Source organism: Pleurodeles waltl, chromosome 12 (genome assembly GCF_031143425.1).
Source record: "Pleurodeles waltl isolate 20211129_DDA chromosome 12, aPleWal1.hap1.20221129, whole genome shotgun sequence".
In the NCBI taxonomy this organism is placed as follows: Eukaryota; Metazoa; Chordata; class Amphibia; order Caudata; family Salamandridae; genus Pleurodeles; species Pleurodeles waltl.
This window is the reverse complement of record NC_090451.1, coordinates 164,881,740-164,900,096: the sequence shown is the minus strand read 5'-3', so window position 1 is coordinate 164,900,096 and position 18,357 is coordinate 164,881,740.

Here is an 18,357-nt window from a genome sequence, read left to right as displayed (position 1 = left end):
GAGTCATGATGGATGAAATCATAAAAGTAGAGCCACAATTGTTTGGAGCCCAAGTCCAACACACTCTTCTCAAAAGAAAAATGGAACTGTGACGCATCACTTCCTATGATGTGTCGCATCATGCCTTCACTTGTATATGGCTTAACTTGGTGGGTCCCTCCCACGTCTTTTTATAGCATGAGTGCCCTGCTGTAACCCATCACACTGTAGAAACAACATGGAAGACATGGCGGTGCTCTTGTTAGAGTCATACTTTTTTTTTAGCATTTCTTGTGTCAATGTCAATAATCCTCCGTTAACTTAAAGAATCCAAATGGCAGGAGACATAGGGCCCATTTACGAGTTTGCCAGTCAGACCACCAGACCACCAATGAAGCGGTCCCAAAAAGACCACTGCGGCTGCAGTCCCCAGACCGTGATATTTATAATGTATACAGGCAGAACCACCACCCTTCAAGCTAAAGTGCTTACTGCCAGCATCACGGTGATCTGTTATTGTCGGTCCATACTCTGGGGCCGTCTTCATTGCAGCCAACCGCCAAGCCGATTACAAACACACAGTCCACATGGAGGTCCCTTTGCCGTGGTTAGCCAATGGCGATCCACCACAGCACTGCACGTTCGGCAAAGAAACAGACAAGTGCCCATTGGATGAATTAAAAACCAACACAGCTGACAATCATGGGCCCAGTTGACACATATGCAAATAACACTATAAAACACCCTCCTTTGCAGATCATGATCCTTTGCATCTCCACTGCAACCAAGATTTGATTCTGTTTAAAGAGATGACACCCCTTTTTTTCACTCTCCCTAAAACCCCTTTCACACACTTTTCTCTATTTATTCCCCACATCAATTTCCTTTTGTAAGTAACTCCCTGTCATCCACTTTAATTCACAACCATGTGACATCGTGAAAATCACAGTTTTTCAGAGGATGAGTTGAGTCATGTAGATGCAATCATAAGAGTAGAGCCACAATTGCTGCAACTCAAGTCCAGCACACATATGTCAGTAGGAAAATGGAAATGTGGCAAAGGATCGTCAACAGAGGGAATGCTGTAGGAACCACCCGGCGTACAAAGGAGTGCGTCAGGAAGAGGTGGAACAACCTGAGTGGCATGGGGCATTCCCTGGCCACCAGGCAAAAAGACTGGTGATGGCCCTCCCAGTGCCCTATTACAACTCTTTCCCTGGGAGGAGAAGGTCTTGGCCATCCTGCATCACCAGGGTTTGACAGGAATACCTAGGGGAGTAGAGTCTGGTAAGTTACAACACAAAAAACGATGCAAAAATGTAATGTCATGCATGCTCACAGCTCAGCTTTTGGCACTGTGTTGTTCATTGACTTTAACAACATTCAATACCCACAGTATCTGAGATGTAAGACTGTCAATGTGTATTGTTCAAGTTAACATCACAGCCATCAAGGCCCATCACATGCCTTATGTTGGAATGGTGCCTGTAAGTGTTTCAATAAGACAAAATCATCCCAGGACTCATGATATGTCTCAACATGTAAATGTATGCTCCATCCTAAATGCAGTCTGGCTACAGATATGTAATACCCAACATTTGTCATGTGTTTGGAAGCAGAGGCAGTGACCTGACTTCAGCTCCCAGGGGGTGCTGCTTCTGTAACCACAACCACAAGGCCAGTGCCCACTTGCCCAAATGCATCTGTTAGTGAACTCTCAATTGTAGTTTACTCACCTGGGAGTATACCATTTGGCAAGTGTTGGGAAGTAGAAGGAGTGACCTGACTACAATTCCCAGGAGGTCCTGTTTCTGTAACTTGAACCACTAGCCCAGTGTTCACTTGCCCAAATACATCAGTTAGTGAACTCTCAAATGTAGTTCACTCACCTAGTAGTATACCATTTGTCAAGTCTTGGGAAGTAGAAGAAGCAACTTGACTGCAAAGCCCAATAGGCCCTATTTCTGTACCTCCTACCACCAGACCAATGTTCACTTGCCCATATACATCTGTTAGTGAACTCTCAAAAGAAGTTTACTCACCTGGGAGTCAACAATATACATATCATACTCAACTCAGAGACTGTCAATCCAGCTCAATTTGGAGGTGATATCCCAAGATTAAACCTTTGATAATAGGAATGACACCTTACCAAGTGTGTACACCAAGTATTCCTAAGGCCATACACTGCATCAGCAGATTGGTAGCAACAGCATACACATTGACACAGCACTGCACAGATGATAGCTGCAGATACAGATAAAACAAAGTTGTGTGTTTGCCTGTGTCTCACTCAACTAAGCCACCGAATGTTCAAATGCACATGTTGCAGTTGCAGTGTGTTGGCTTGACTGGTAGTAAGACGTAATTTTCATTCCATCATGCAAAGTTCAACTGAACAGCACATCTAATGAGCTGCTTGAGTCGAATAGTTTTGGCAAGCTTCACACATGTCATGTCAAACACTCTTATACCATAGTAACATGCACAATAGGCTAAGCTACCACTTAAGTTTGTCCCATATCTCTAATTACTGTAAGACAAAACCTTTGGATGTAGATGTCACACTGCAACCAATAACAATGTACCCTCTTACTCAACAGGTTGAGCTGGCACAGCTCCTTGTCAGACCTCGTCCACCGACCAGACTCAGACTCCTCTACCGGATGAAGCCCTCAGTGATGAGGACACTCCTGGATTTGTGGATGTGGATGACAGTCCTGGCACATCTGGACAACCTGGTCAGATGGCAACTGTGAGTCCCATTGTACCTACAACAACACCTCCCAGCCCTGTTGCATTAACATCACAGGTAACAGCACCCCCCCAACCTGTGTACCTAGTACCATTTCAACCATCTTGGGCACCCTAATCATGAAACCTGAGATGCAATTCAACACTCCTGGCACTGAGGGTCCAGGACACAGTTGGAGAGAGCACCCTGTGCCAAGGGCACAGGCTCATGGGGGTAGGGCGCATGGTAGGGATGATGTGGGCCAGCGGAGTGAGGCCACTGGCCTGCTGTGGACCAGGATACTGTCAGCCACAACTTTGGAGTCTATCTGGAGTCCCAAGGCATGATGGGCCAGGTATTTACTGAACTCTGGGGAATGAAGCAACTGCAGAGGGACATGATCCAAAACTGGATGACCACAATTCAAACATAAGCACACTAACAGGGGTGCTGAGGGATATCCACACAACCCTGAGAAGTGCTTTTCCACCAACATCTACCCCTTCCTCTAGGCCAAACCCAAGACCAAGTACATCTGTAGCAGCTACAGGAAGGGAGGACCTGCAAGAGGCACAACCACCCTCGGGCTCCTCTGCCTCTGCAGCAGCTAATCCTCCCCCTCGCAGGCGGAAACATCTATACAAGAATCCAGGAGGTGAGGATGGCAAGACACCCACCACTGCCAGCAAGAAACCTCTTCTTTAATGTTGTCCTTTGGGTGTCACACAGACACTCCGTTGACTGATCCTGAACCATATTCTATTCCAATGGGAGGAGTACTCTGGACTTCCAATGGTGTGGCATCTACCTCAATGATTTCATTCCCTAGAACTGACCCCTTTCCTCAACATTTTTGTTTCTTTCTGTCCCAAATTAATTTTCTGTATTAGCACTGTAATAAATTCACCTGTCACAAACTCATTGTCTGCTGTCTTAAAATTCACATATAGGCCTTTATTTTGACTTTGGTGGCCTTTTTCAAAAAACGCCAAAGCAGCGGGCATCGGAAAACCACCAGTGCTGGCGGTCTTCCGCCCACCATATTACGAGTACTTCTGGATTTCTGCCACATTTTTGGCAGAAATCCAGCAGTAGTCGTGCTGGTGGGCAGAGGTGGATAGGCAGTTCCACCACCGGCACCGCTCCGCCAAAAGGACTCCACCAGCCATATTACGAGAAGTAATACTGCCTGGCTGGGCGCTGCCAGCGGTGGAAGCACCCATTCCCATTCCCTGGCTGACTACCTCCTTTAAGGTTAAGGTAAGGCAGGCGTCTGACAGGCGAAGTGGGTGGGAGGGTGGGGGGTGTTGTGTGTGCATGTGTGAGTGGGTGTTTGTCTGCATGTGTGTATGCGTGTGTGTGTGCGAGTATGAATGTTGAAGTGAATGTGTATGAGTGCTGAAGTGAAAGCATGTATGAGTGTTGCAGTGAATGCATGTATGGATGCATGTGAATGAATGCGTACATGAAAATCACACAAAGGAGTACAGGATTTACTTATCACAGGGGGGCTGCTAACAGGGGATGTATTTAAACCCCTGCTGCTCTCAGTCCATATTAGGATTGGTTGATGCTGTGAGGAAACGGATGTCGATGGTAGGGGGGGAGTCTTCTTTACGGACTAGGTGGTCTCACATACTATATACTGTCATGCTTCATTATTTGACCACCTAGCCCCACCTAGGCAGGACAGTGCCACCTGGGCCGACTCAACCTCCCTGTTAAAAGAACAGAGGGGAGTGCGAAAATTTGTTCTGATCTGGAAAGATATGGGATCCAGATAACCTGGGGTATAATTAAAAACACCAAAACAGCCACTGGTGTGAAAGTACACATTTAATAATGGTGTCTGTTGGTGTGATTAAAAACAACAAATTGGGACACCTCCATGAGAACAAGGACTCACTGTGTCACCTATCTAAAAGTCGATTGCCAACATGTTTCTGCCCTCGAAAATGAACCAGGGAAGGTCTTGGGACATTCGTCAGGGCCTTGGATCCCTACGTCTCAAACTAGTATAAGAGAGCCTACTCCAAAGGAATGGAGAGTAAAGGCACAGTGATAATGGGCCTACCTTAAGCAAGGGAATACCTTGTGAAGGCCTAAGTGAAGACAAAACACATATACAAGTGGTTGGATTGTGTAACACAACACAGCAAACCACACACACACGTGACATAACAAGAATTATTGCAAAGCACACAAGTAAAAAACACATCTAAAACTGCATAGGAGAGAACTAATCTTACCATATCCCCGAAGGCTACTAGCCTCAGGTAACCAGAAGAGGGAGTGTCCCCTTAAAGTCACACACTAAGGATAAGGATACCAACAATAAACACCAATTGAAAAGACGCTTTTATCAAATATAGGGTTAACTAAGAAAAAGGGCCAGTGCCCAGCCGAAACTGCACCTAAGGGGAAAGTGCGCTGTTAATGGGAAGAGGTCAGAAGACACAGAATATGTGCCCAGGGGCTGTACCATTTACCAGGAAAAGTTGTGAGTGCTCTGAACTAATGGTGAACAATATGGGCAGTAATATAGGCAAAAATTTAAATAGTTGTAATCACATCAAATAAATAAACAAGGGAAAAGACAGGGGAGATCTTATCTATGCCGTGATGATCGCCAAGTGTCAACTCACAACTCCAAAGGGGGCGCTCACTGTGCGCCTACTCTGTCCTCTCTCTGGACCGTTTGACGGAATGAGCCAGGATAAAGGCGGTCTTTTTATATAAGCCTGTGGAATGCTCGGCATGAGACTGGCGCGTTCACCGCCGCTGGCCAGAGCTGGATTCATGGTCCGATGCGGGGATCGGAAGTGCGGCGTCAGCAAGGGTCATGTGACCCGGCGTTGCTCCAAGGCTGCTGGGAAACGTAGTTCCCAGCTGCGGCGGTAAAAGGTTATACTCCAATGGAGTATGAAAAAGGCAACGAGGAGGGGAGCGGGAAAAAGGGGGAGAGGGGGAGAAAAAAAGGGAAAGGGGAAAAAGGAGTCAGAGAAGGGGGAGAGGGGGCACACAGAAAGAAAAAAAGGAGTTAAAGAAGATAGGGAGGATAGTGAAGAGAAAGGACATCCAGGGGAAAGAGAGAGCAGAAAAATAGAAAATGCAGCTAGAGATAACAGACAGAGAGAAAATAGGGAAAAAGGGACAAGGGGGAAGAGAAGGAGGGAAAAAGGAACAAGGGAAATTAAAGAGACAAGGGGAGTGGAGGGAAGGCCAAAGTGAAACAAGAATGAAGAGACTAAAAAAGAATAGAGTGTAAAGATGGGGAGAAGCATTGGAGATAGTGGGAAAAGGTGTTAGGTAAAGATAAGGGGAGAAAGAAAAAACAAATGGGAGTGAGTAGAGTAAAAGGAAAAGCACAGAAAGTGAGATGCAAGAAGGGGTGAAAAGGGAACAGCATGTGGCTAATGAAAAGGAGTGATAACAAAAGTAGTACTGAATTGGTACTGAAACTGAATAGGCTCATTTGTTGAGCGAAAGCCACAGGATCACATCATTCAATCGATCAGTATCCGAGTGAATCTCCAGACCCAGCGCTGCTCATAAAAAAAGAGCCTCTGTGTCATATTGTTGGTAAGAGACACTTCCTCAAGAACGGTCCAAGATAGATTATCTGGGGTATGGTTGCTCAGGATGAAATGGTTTGTGAGCTTGGTGGAGTTGCGTTTGCAGCGGATAGTGCTCCTGTGTTCACAAATCCGTGTTCCAGCCCTCCTCGTTGTCATGCCAATATATTTGAGTTGGCAGGGGCACTTAATCAGATAAATGAAATTCTTGCTGTTACAATCGGTAAGCGATTTTTGTGTCCATGGAGTTTTAAGATCCAGGTTTATCATTGTGGATTTGCAAGTGAACCGACAGATGGTGGCCTGTCGGTGGTGGTAGATGCCACAGTGTTGTCTGTAGCCTCCTGGGGGATATTTGTAAAGAGGGATTCAACACCTAGTTTGATCAAGAGTTCTCTCGTTTTGTCAAAGGACACAGAGGGGGTCATTCTGACCCCAACAGGCTGGCGGTGCTCCCTCAAGCATTCTGACCGCGGCGGTTCAGCCGCGGTCAGAAACGGAAAGTCGGCGGTCTCCCGCCGACTTTCCACTGCTCGGGAGAATCCTCCATGGCGGCGGAGCGCACCCCGCCGCCATGGGGATTCTGACACCCCCTACCGCCATCCTGTTCCTGGCGGGTCTCCCGCCAGGAACAGGATGGCGGTAGGGGGTGCCGCGGGGCCCCTGGGGGCCCCTGCAGTGCCCATGCCAATGGCATGGGCACTGCAGGGGCCCCCGTAAGAGGGACCCGCAAAGTATTTCAGTGTCTGCAAAGCAGACACTGAAATACGCGACGGGTGCCACTGCACCCGTCGCACCCCTGCAACTTCGCCGGCTCCATTCGGAGCCGGCATCCTCGTTGCAGGGGCATTTCCGCTGGGCCGGCGGGCGCTCTTTTGGAGAGCGCCCGCCGGCCCAGTGGAAATGTAAGAATGGCCGCCGCGGTCTTTTGACCGCGGTGCGGTCATTTGTCGGCGGGACTGTGGCGGGCGGCCTCGGCCGCCCGCCACAGTCAGAATCACCCCCAGAGTCTAGCAGTACCAACACATCAGTGGTGTCTTTTAAATAGGTTGGAATTTGTTTCACTAGTGGTTGTAGGAAAACATCCACAAACTCCAGGTCTATACATTCACATTAAGAATTTTTAGATGAAGTAGCTATATTCCGACACTTCCTTCCAGTATCCTCAGCAATATGGCAGAGGGACTTACCTTTGACGACGAAGAAGTGACAGCAATCCTATCAGCCCCCTCACTCCTTGGTGATAGAGCCCTCTCCAAAAGCCTGTCTCAATTAGGGGACTGGGACACACTAGTGGAGCTAAAACGGACACAAGTCAAGACCATCCTTCACGGAGCTGTCTTGACTGAGTATCTCTGGAGTAATGTGGCACCTAACGGGCTCATAGTCTCTTACAAAGCACAAATATTCTCAGAAGATCTTGAATTTAGGAAAGATTGGGCTTTAATAGCATGGAAATGCACATAGGACTGGCTCATTCTCATCATTAAAACAGCGACTAGGCTCTCTGAGGTGTTACTAATACAGATAAAAACAAGTGAGAACAATCTAAAATCAGGCTTGAGCATCCTCTCTTTTAAAAAGAAATTACAGGAGATTAATAAGAACATGAATGAATACAAGGAATATCTTACTCAACAGAAAATCTCAAAAGTTCAGAAACATCTAAATCGGTTTTCTCAGAAGAAAGTGTACCCATATACTAACCCAGATTACGTGGCCAAGACCAGCATTATGTCTGACACCTCATTTGGCAGTAACACCAGTTCAAACAATGATAGTAAATCAGAAGGTAACACACGACAACGCCACGGACGTCGCTGTCAGTGTCGAGGGCGGTGGAATTACCCAACTCTGATGCCCCCTTATCCCACTTACAATAACCAGCAATGGGGTTGGCCAACCCAGTATGGATCTCCAACTCAGTATTAGGCACCCTTTTTCCAACACCCGGCACAGTGGTAATTTCCTGAACCACCCCGCCTTTTTTAGACTGAGGCCAAGGGAGGGGAAAAGGGAAAAAGAAAGGGGTGCACTGGCATCCCAGAGAAGACATTACGGAGAACGAGACACAGCGAGAAAATGTTCCAGGGACAAGCAAAATGTAGAGACAGGCAGCAAGGAAAATATTATCAACTTAAGTGACAGAACTATTGACAATCTCGAGTCTAAAGCACTGAATAAGGGGCTCAACTTTGTCCCTGGACCTAGAATAGAACTTTTCAAAACCAGAACAGAATTAGCTGTCTTATTTCGCAAAATTCACCTGAAAACTTTCTTCCTACGAAATAATTTTGAGGCACCAGAACGAAACACAGGACTATGTCCTAAAACTACTTTCTGCCCAACCACAGGACAGATGCCACCTGACGTCCTGGCTTTTGAGAAGTCAGTGTCTCGTAAAATCTGTGGGCTCACAAAGACACCTGAAAATCCTTTCCATAACATGAGCTCGGACAAACTCAAAGCTCTGAAACGTCTAACCTCTGATCCATCTATTATTATCAAACCAGCTGATAAAGGTGGAGCAACAGTAATTCTACCACATCAAATGTACAGAGAGACGAATGCGAGCGCTTGTTAGGAAACACCCAACACTACAAACGCTTGTCCCGAGACCCCACAACTGACATTCAGGAAAAAATCTCCTTCCTCGTGACTAAAGGAGTCGAGAACGATTGGCTCGCTATAGATGAAGCAGCCTTCCTGATACAATCGAATCCGAAGATACCTTATTTTTACATCCTCCCTAAGGTACATAAAGGAAAGATCCCTCCACCGGGCAGACCTATAGTGTCTGGCATTGGCTCTGTCCTTGAGCCACTTTCCAAGTTTGTGGATGTCTTCCTACAACTGCTAGTGAAAAAAAATCCAACCTATTTAAAAGACACCGCTGATGTGTTGGTACTGCTAGACTCTGTGTCTTTTGACAAAATGAGAGAACTCTTGATCACACTAGATGTTGAATCCCTCTATACATATAATACATATATCCCCCAGGAGGCTACCCTAGGGGTTATATGCGATCTCCTTGAAGCAAATAGAGGTGATTCACGTACGCCCCCTGAATTTATACTCGATCTAGCGCATCCGGCACTCATGAGGAACTATTTCAAATTTGAAAATAATTTTTATTTACAAATTCAGGGTACCTGGATGGGGAGCACTATTGCCCCTAGCCTGGCATGTTTGTATGTGGACAGCTTTGAAAGACAGGTGGTTCTCCATGACGATAATCCGTTCCTGCAGCAAATCAAGCTCTGGAAATGGTACATAGACAATATTTTACTTATCTGGACAGGAACCAGAGAAGTGGCTCTTACCTTATCCATTTGGCTTATTACAGCCAACCCCCTCTTGAACTTCACCATGACAGTTGGGAATAACAAACTGCCGTGTTTGGATCTACTCATCTATGAAAGTAATGGTTCCCTAGCAACAGAGGTCTACTACAAACCAACGGATCGTAACAACCTGCTACAGTTTCAGAGCTTTCACCCGATGGCCCTGAAGGGGAACCTTCCCGTGGGGCAATTCTTGCTTCTACGACGGAGTTGCTCGAATCTCATAGATTATCATAAACATGCCAACAAACTGGCTACCAAGTTGCAAGAAAAGAATTACCCTACACATCTTGTCAGAAGAGCCAACAAAAGAGCTCGCAACAACAATAGGGACCAATTGTTGCAACCACGAACAACTAAACCAAATACGGAACAGATAGTTTGTGTGACCACATTTAACCCACTGTCTAAAAGGATGCAGAAAATCATCAGAGATGACTGGAAGATCCTGACGTCTGGAGGCCTTCCCTTTCAACAACCACTGCAAGCCTACAAAAGAGCCACGAACATACGTGACATGGTGGTCCATACATGACCCAACGTCAAACCTCCAGCTAAACAGTCAACACTGTGGCATCCACCACCACCGACAGGCCACCATCCATGTGGCAATTGTAGCGTATGTCGGTTCACTCGCAAATCCACAATGATAAACCTGGATCTTAAAACACCATGGACACAGAAATCGCTTACCAATTGTAATAGCAAGAATGTCATTTATCTGATTAAGTGCCCCTGCCAACTCAAATATATTGGCATGACAACGAGGAGGGTTGGCACACAGATTTGCGAACACAGGAGCACTATCCGCTGCAAACGCAATGCCACCAAGCTCACAAACTATTTCATCCTGAGCAACCATACCCCAGATGATCTATCTTGGACCGTTCTTGAGCAACTGCCTCCTACGGCCAACAATATGACACAGAGGCTCTTTTTTTTATAAGCAGCGCTGGGTCTGGAGATTACACTTGGACACTGATGGATTGAATGATGAGATCCTGTGGTTTTTGCTCAACAAATGAGCCTATTTATTTTCAGTACCAATTCAGTACTACTTTTGTTATCACTCCTTTTCATTAGCCACACGCTGTTCCTTTTTTCACCCCTCCTTGCATCTCACTTTCCGTGCTTTTCCTTTTACCCTACTCGCTTCCATTTGTTTTTTCTTTCTCCCCTTATCTTTACCTAACACCTTTTCCCACTATCTCCAACGCTTCCCCCATCTTTATACTCTATTCTTTTTTAGTCTCTTCATTCTTGTTTCACTTTGGCCTTCCCTCTGCTCCCCTTGTCTCTTTAAGTTCCCCTGTTCCTTTTTCCCTCCTTCTCTTCCCCCTTGTCCCTTTTTCCCTATTTTCTCTCCGTCTGTTATCTCTAGCTGCATTTTCTATTTTTTTCTCTCTTTTTCCCCTTGATGTCCTTTCTCTTCACTATCTTCTTTAACTCTTTTTTTCTTTCAGTGTGCCCCGTCTCCCCCTTCTCTGACATATTTTTCCCCTTTTCTTCCCCCCTTCCATCCCCCCTTTTTCCCGCTCCCATCCCTCATTGCCTTTTTCGTACTCCATTGGAGTATGACCTTTTACCGCCGCTGCTGGGAACTACGTTTCCCAGCAGCCTTGGAGCAACGCCGGGTCACATGACCCTTGTTGATGCCTCACTTCCGGTCCCCGCATCGGACCGTGAATCCAGCTCAGGCCAGTGGCGGTGAACGCGCCCATCTGGCGCCGACCATTCCACAGGCTTGTATAAAAAGACCACCCCTACCCTGGCTCATTCCGTCACGCGGTCCAGAGAGAGGACAGAGTAGGCACACAGTGAGTGCCCCCTTTGGAGTTGTGAGTCGACACTCAGTGATCATCACAGCACAGATAAGATCTCCCCTGTCTTTTCCCTTGTTTATTTCCCTGATGTGACTACAACTATTTTAATTTTTGCCTGTATTACCGCCCTTATTTTTCACCATTAGTTCAGAGTACTTGCGACTTTTCCTGGTACATGGTAGATCCCCTGGGCACATATTCTGTGTCTTCTGACCTCTTCCCATTAACAGCACACTCACCATCAGATGCAGTTTCGGCTGGACACCGGCCCTTTTTCTTAGTTAACCCTATATTTGATAAAACCTTCTTTTCAATGGGTAAGATTAGTTCCCTCCTATGCAGTTTTAGATGTGTTTTTTACATGTGTGCTTTGCATGAATTCTTGTTATGTCACGTGTGTGCATGGTTTGCTGTGTTGTGTTACACAATCCAACCATCTGCATATGTGTTTTGTCTTCCCTTAGGCCGCCACAAGGTATTCCCTTGCTTAAGGTAGGCCCATTATCACTGTTCCTTTACTCTCCATTCCTTTGGAGTAGGCCCTCATATACTAGTTTGAGACGTAGGGATCCAAGGCCCTGACGAATGCCCCGAGACCTTCCTTGGCTCATTTTCGAGGGCAGAAAATGTTGGCAATCGACTTTTAGATAGGTGACCCAGTGAGTCCTTGTTCCCACGGAGGTGTCCCAATTTTTTGTTTTTAATCACACCAACAGACACCATTATTAAATGTGTACTTTCACACCGGTGGCTGTTTTGGTGTTTTTAATTATACCCTAGGTTAGCTGGATCCCACATCTTTCCGGATCAGAATTTTTTTTCGCACTCCCCTCTGTTCTTTTAACAGGGAGGTTGAGTCTGCCCAGGTGGCACTGTCCTACCTGGGTGGGGCTAGGTGGTCAAATGATGAAGCATGACACTACATAGTGTGTGAGACCACCTAGTCCGTAAAGTAGACTCCTCCCCTACCATCGACATCCGTTCCCTCACAGCATCCACCAATCCTAATATGGACTGAGAGCAGCAGTGGTTTAAATACATCCCCTGTTAGCAGCCCCACTGTGATAAGTGAACCCTATACTCCTTTGTGTGATTTACGGTCATACTTATAGGGAGTTGAGTACTGCTGAGTTCCTCCTACAGTTATCTTTTTACTCCCCTACTCTCCACATGTGTTATGTGAATGCGTACATGTCAGTGTTGGTGAATAAGTGTATTTGCGGTGCTTGTGGGTGTCTGTGTCTGTGTGTGCATGTATACAGGGAGGGGGGGATAGGAGACACTGTACCTGGAAGTGGGTGGGGGTTGGGATAGGATGGAGTGGGTGCTGTACCTGGGGGGCTGAGGGGAGGGGGCGCAATACCTGGAGGGACTAGGGGGGTATTGCGCTTGCTGCTGGGGCTGGGGTAAGTTATCTGCTGGTGAAAGGGAATACATTTCCTGTCACTGGTAGCCTTTCTGGCAGGGTTTTCATGGTGGTGCTACGGCCGCGGAAACGCTGGTGGAAATCCGGCTCAATATACCGATAGTGGTCTTCTCTGGACCTCCGGGTCGGAGATGCTCATCTCTGGCCCGGAAGGTCCAACCACCCAGGTGATATGAGTGGGAATGTGGCAGGTTAGCAGAGGCCATCCTGCCAGACTCATAATGTGGTGGTCTTCACTATCAGCCTGTTGGCGGTGAAACCACCACCATGGCCCTGGTAGTCAGAGGACCGCCCGGGTCATGATGAGTGCCTTAGCTATGTAGATATGCAAGACCATGTGAACCATACGATGAAGATGCAAGCTACTTGTACATGTACTTGTATTATGCAATGATCTGTGAATGATGCAGAGTTTTTTAAAATTTATACGCTGTTCCACCGGAAGCCAGTGGAGTGTGGACAAGGCCAATTTAACTAAGGTATGCCTTTGAATGTTGTGCAGAAGACACGCTGCCACATTCTGAACCACCTGCATTTTGCTGGCCACATATTTGGGGGAGACAAGAAATAAATTATTGCCATAGTCGAGTCGAGACAAAATGATTGCTTGTACAATAAGTCTTTTTGCCAAAGGGGAAAGTGTTACCAATACCTTTCTCAAAAGTCTTAATGACCCAAAACAGGCAGCAGACGTTTTCTTGGCGTGATGCTCCAGGGTAAGATGGGGATCTAATCAAATTCCCAGGCTTTTTAATATAATTCTTAAGAGGCGGCAGAGCTCCAGAGAGGAAGTAGCCAAAGGATTATTGCCAGGGTTAGAATGGTGGCAGAGGATCATTATTTTTGTTTTATCCCCATTAAGTTGGAGCCTACTATTGGTCATCCAACTAGATATTGCATGTAAACACGAAGGCAATACAGATCCGTCTGACCCTTCAATCGTGGAAAAAGAAACCACCAGCTGAGTATCATCTGCATAGGAGACCAATGACAATTCAAAGGACTCCACTAGCTCTGCCAAGGGGGGAATATATATATTGAATAAGGTGGGGCTAAGAGATGAGCCCTGTGGAACCCCACAGCTCAGCTTAAACTGATCAGAGAAGTAAGAACGGTCCAAGACCTGAAATGATCTATCCTCAAGAAATGAGGTGAGCCAGTTTAGTACGAGACCTTTGATTTCTGTTGCCTTTATCCTTTGAATCAGAAGATGATGATCTACTGTATCAAAGGCAACACTCAGGTCAAGAAGTATAACAGCTGTCATATGGCCCTGATCCATTCGATTTCTGGCCTCTTCCATGACCGCTATCAGTGCTGATTCCGTACTGTGGAGAGGCCTAAAGCCCATCTGAGTAGGATGTAAAATATTATTCTCTTCCAGAAATATGGATATTTGAGAGTTAATATATTTGTCCAATATTTTAGACATAAAAGGAAGTAGAGATATGGGCCTATAGTTTTTGAGATCCATAGCATATAGATTTGTTTTTTTAGCAGGGGCTTGACTAGCGCATGTTTCCACTGATCTGGAACACAACCTTTCCGAAGGGTTAACTTTAAATATTATTAAAATGCAGATTCCATTGAAGAGCAAATAGAAATATGGAGTTTGGGGTCTCTGAGCTCACAATTTAAAACTACATCTGTTAGTAAAGTTGATTTTTGGATGGTGAGTTTGAAAATGCCACTTTTAGAAAGTAGGCATTTTTTCGCTTAAACCCTTCTATGACTCTGCCTGTTTGTGGATTCCCTGTCTGAGGCAGATTGACAGTTGGTCTGTTTGCAGCTCTCCTCTAGACATTGTCACAAAGGGAGCTGGGGTGTAGCCTGCTTATCCTGATGAGTCATCTGTGCTAGGAGGGGAGCGAGGAGTGGTCACTTATACTCAAAAGGGCTATGCCTGCCCTCACACAATGCAGTCTCCAACCCTCTGGTATGTTTCTGGGTCCTGGCCTGGGCAAGGCAGGATCTTGAAAATCAGAGATACTTTGTTTTGAGGATAACCAACTTCAAAGGGAGAAAGGGTTATAAGTATTAGAACCAAAACCCCTGCAAATCAGATTACTTCAAGGATTCAAGAGGAACCTCAGCCTGGACAAGAGCTGCAGAGCTGAGCAGTACTGCCTTGGCCTATAAGTGTGCTGTGTTGGGCTATCCTACAGTTTCTGCTTCCTGTTTTGAAGCATCAGGGACAGCAAAGGCTTCACCACCTAGTTCTGGGTCCACCTGCTGTGTACTGTAGCTTGCCAGAGGGTGCCATTTAAATTCCTGGGCTCCTGGAAGTGAATTTCTGGAGACAAACTTGTCTAACTATTCCAGACGACACTGTGAGACTTCTTAAAGAACGCTGCTGCCCGGATACGCGACGCCGCCTACCCCGAGACCATGGACATTGCAGTCCCGACAACCCTGTAAGCTTCATGTCGCTGCAGCCGCTGATCCTGCACGACTTTGTAGACTTTGGAGTGTCGTAAGTCTGACGCAGAACCTGCAGCCCTGTGACATCATTGTGACCCCGTGAGGACGCCCGCAGCATCGTGACTTCACCAGAATTTGTACCTGCTGGAACCAAGGGACCAACTTTGCAACCGATGCTGCTTCACCTCCATCGCTCTGCAATGAGGGCCCGACGTCGCTGCGCTACGCCTCTGCCCTTCTGCCCCCATAGCACCAGATCCGATGCCTTATCGGATCCAGCAATGCCTTGCTTCCTGACTTGTTTGCTAAGGTACTGTACCTGGGGGTCGAACGACTCCGTAAATGGCGCCAATGGCATCGTATTGTAGGAAACAACTCTGTCACAAGACTGCTTAATACCAACTTGCAGCATTTATCCCTATAGGCACTATTTTTGTGCTTTTAAGTGCTAAGTTCATATTTATAACTGTGTATTGTGAATTTCTATTGTATTTGGTCTTGTTTATTTAGGTAAAATAATAACTATTTTTCTAAAACCTGTGTTGTGTCAGTTTGTAGTGGTTTACTGTATTACGTGGACAGTGCACCGATGTAATACCACATCTGTGACTAGCGACACACTACACTGGTGACAGTGTGGGAGAACCTAACCAGCAAGGCTGCTTTGCATTGTTTGAGATGACCAGACACATGTATTGATGTTGTGATGCATTTAACAGGGCCCAGCACTGTAGTTACAATTGCCAAAAAGGTGGATGCCTGACCTAGTTTGCTGGACATTATGTACTGTCTGTGGCCGTCAGTGGAAGTTGACCGTGCTGTGGGTGTTTTCAACCACGGTATTCATAGTCATAGACTAATGTTTGTGACTGTAACAGGTGCGGATCAATGGCTGTGGCCGTTGGTGGTAGTTACCACATACATGGTGTACATGTACGACACATTTTGCTAAATCACTCACTTGACTCTTGACACTGCTGCCAACAACAACTCCACCACTTCAGCTGCTGTGTGCTGCTGCTTAGAGCAAACATGCCAGGCCAACCAGGTAAAAGGGTCCCTGCCTTCTCTCCTGAGGAACAGGAGAGGCTTGTTGTGGAAGTCCTTCCTGTACGGTCAGCTCTATGTCTCAGCAGTTGACCAGGTAAGAACCCCATAAGCATATTTGACTCTGAGTGACACTATCATTTTCTTCCTCATGGGCCTTGGAGTGCCAGTGAGACTTTTCGGGTACCTGTTGTCACATTTGGTGTACCATACATGGGATGTACATGGTGCTGGTAGTGGAGACACGTACTCTATGTATTTCACATTACCAATGTGTTGTGTGATGTTTGATGAGCCCTAAATCCTCCTTCTGTTGTATTCATATATCTAAGCAAGGAGACTTTACAGCCATACAATGACATATCTATGGCTACAATGTTTGTAAATGGAAAACAACACGTATGTGCATAACAGCATGAGCTGTGTATGTACACTGTTTGATTCATTTTAGGATCTCGTTAGTTATGTGTATATTCTCCAGTTCCCTCAGCCCCTATCTGGCCTTGCCAAACTCTTGCATAAGACCCATGAAAATGTCACTGTGCCCTTCAGAGTGCCACACAACCCAGAACACACATAGAGGATGGGTACAGGACGTACTGTCATATATGGAAGTGATGGAAATGTGGGTGTCATGTAGGTTCTGTATTCCTCAGCCTGCAGAAACCGCGGCCTCGTAAATGTTTCTTCCAGCATGGGACATAGACCAGACTGGAGTACAGTTTATATGGCTATGCAACTGTGGCACCAGTCCCACTCCCTGAAGACATGCAGATCCTTGGGTGTGGCCAAAATTAGTCTTCAGTGGCAAGACTTGGCCTGAAAGCCTATGTACATTGGCTACATTAGGAGTGTGTACTGATGTAACCCTTTGACCTAGTACATATTTGCATTGACCCTCGTTGGCAAAGTGTGTCATTGATGTATGACAGGTCGCTTACTCCCACAGCTCTGTTGTCGCCTTTACATGAGTACATTTTCATCTTCAGATTCTACCTCCAGTGGCCATCTGTAATGGTGGTGGACGCATCAGGACCTGTAGTTGTTCCATCCTTGTCCATCACCCAAATTCCATCTCTACCCACCCTGTTGCTCTCCACCCAGTTGGCCATCCCCGCTCACCCAAGAGGGTGGGCATCTCCTTCGTGCCAGGCACCTCACCCCCTGCCCCGTTACCCCTGCTGCCCTGAGTGAGGAGGCTATTGACCTCCTGAGGAGTATCTCTGTGGTTCAGACTGCCATTCTGTATGCCATCCAGGTACAGGGCACCCAGATTCAGCAGGTGTTTGCGTACCCGGAAGGCATTAATAGTGCCATGTCTGGCCTAGAGAGATCTCTCCAAGCTCTGGCCTCCCCAGTGAAGCCAGCCTTCCACCCTTCACAATCCTACCCCCACCACCTACCGCTTCTCAATCCAATTTCCCTCTTCCCATACCTGTCCCAAGCACACACACACACATGTACCCACCTCAACACACACAAGCAGCACACATAAGTACAAGCACCACAAGGCACACAAACACTTAATAGTCACTCACAGACACCACCCCAAACCACACAGACCCACACACCAAACCCACCACACCCCCAGTCACCACCCCAACACCCACAGATCCAGACACCATACACCATACCCCCAGATACCATCCCAACACCCACAGACACAGCCACAACACATATCACACCCCCAGACACCTCCCCAAACTCACAGGCCTACACACCACATACCATACCCCTGACACCACACAAACACCCACAGACCCACACACCACACATGCTATACCCCCAGACACCACCCCAGCACCCACAGACTCACACACCACACACACACCATTCTTCTTCACTGGGACGAACCCGCAAATCAGGCCGGGTCGCGGTTGAGGCAAGCCGGCTAGAGTTGCTGCGGCGGGTCGGTCCCTCTATGGAGCTTTTTTTCAAAAGTTCTCCAAACTTCTCTAAACTTCTGGGTCTTCTCCGAGATGTTCTTTTAAGGTTCTTTTGGGGTCCA